This window comes from Plasmopara halstedii (genome assembly GCF_900000015.1).
Source record: "Plasmopara halstedii genome assembly, contig: Scaffold_2386, whole genome shotgun sequence".
Lineage (NCBI taxonomy): Eukaryota > Oomycota > Peronosporomycetes > Peronosporales > Peronosporaceae > Plasmopara > Plasmopara halstedii.
The window spans coordinates 885451-887281 of NW_020189293.1; positions in this window are offsets into that span (position 1 = coordinate 885451).

Consider the following 1831-nt stretch of genomic DNA (forward strand, 5'->3'; position numbering starts at 1 on the left):
GGACAGATTATATGTCTTTATAAAATCTTGCAGCAAAATTTGCACTCGCCTGCCGCATATAGAATCCTCAACAGAAACGGTGCCGATTCACCCGTTAGCTATCTTGAATCACCACCTTCAACGGCATGTACTTTGCTTTGCTAGTTGCTAGTTGACAATGACACGCTTGACTTTTTTTTGCTTCTTTAATTACTAAGCCCATCTATCAATATCAAGGCATAGCCAAAAGTTGACTCGCGATCCGTTGGGTCGCCTATCCAGTCTGCATCCGAGTATCCCTGAAAGCCGACTTCGTTAACAGGCCGAAACGAAACAATAAGACATTTTGCCTTGCGAATAGCAAAGATGCGCTAAATTGCCGTTCAGCGCTCAGCTTGTGGATTCTTTCTAAATATTAAAAGATAGCATAAAGCAAATGTAATGCCCGGCCGTGTTGCCGTCATCAGATGCATGAGAACTTCTACAGCCTTACTTAAGTCAAAGCGTAACTTGGCATGAGCCTTGAGCTGATATCCGCTGGACTTATCACTGGCTTGCAATCATCCATGCTAAATCACTTGAGAATGTCTTCTACGTATTGCCATTGTCACACTGCCGTCGCCGCTGTCTATTAACTAAATGCCCAGGAAAAACTCACATTTTCCACTGTCGGGTGTCTCAAAACGATTCTTCGAGCTAGTCTGCGTTATTATTCCGCTGTCCTCTCAGCAACCAGAATATCGTCCACATACCAGAAGTAGCACACAGTGACCAACCACAAGTTTGATGGAAATGTATGAATCAAAATTATAAGCTTGAAATCTAATCGAGCAAACTATTTTGTTAAAGGTCTCATTCCATACGCGAGAAGCTTTTTTAGCTTCATAAATTGCCTTGATGAGCTCAAGGCAATCATAAAAACTGTCAAACTAGACCTCTTCTGGTACCTGGCAGTAATAAACTTCCTTCATTACTTAATAAGAAAAGCTGTTACAACATCCAATTGACCAAATGTACCCTTAGTACATAAACAAGGCAATAATTTTTAGTGATGTCACATACTTGACAACAGGCAAAAATGTTTCCGTATATTCAGCTCCATTTTTTCCAAAGCCTTTTGCGATGAGCCGATCCTTGTAATTTTCAAATGGGTCATCGGGCCTTGCGCTTGATCTTATATACCCACTGATTCTTGATATCATATTGTCCTGACGGCAATTTTGAGGTTATAAATACTCCACAAAGTTGCAATTAATTTAGCTCCGCGTGAATTGCTCTGCACCAATGGATTGATCAGAACCTCTTACAGCATCATGATAAAAAGTTGGTCCGGATAAGTCGTATATCTAACTGCGTTTAATCTTGCACGCCAAAATGGCAAGGGAGTTAAATCATTGTTTTCGTACTTCGAAGCATGCACTTTTTGACCAGGTCTTGACTTATTCCGCACGTGATATTGCCGCTTGACTAGACGTGAGTCCATTTGTTCAGGGACACTAGCTTTATTTAGGCCTGCTGGGCGATATTATAGGCTTGGTGCTTCACTTAATTGGTTCTATTCTTGCGTTCGCAGCTTGTGTTTACCTATTTACTTGATACTTGTTGTGTATGTATAGTCGTCGCACTCAATCTCAAGTAAGTCGAAATTCGGGTTTGCTGCTTCATGGTCATCACATCTAGATAACAAAAACTTGACTTGTCAAACGTAGCATTCCAACTATTCAGCTCTTGTTGAGCCTGGATTTTATATATTCTACAAGTTCTGAACATCTTTTCATAACCCACAAACACACCAGCCCCTGAGAGTCTATGCACTCTCGAATCGGCGAAGAGCAGCGGCGGGCTGCTTGTG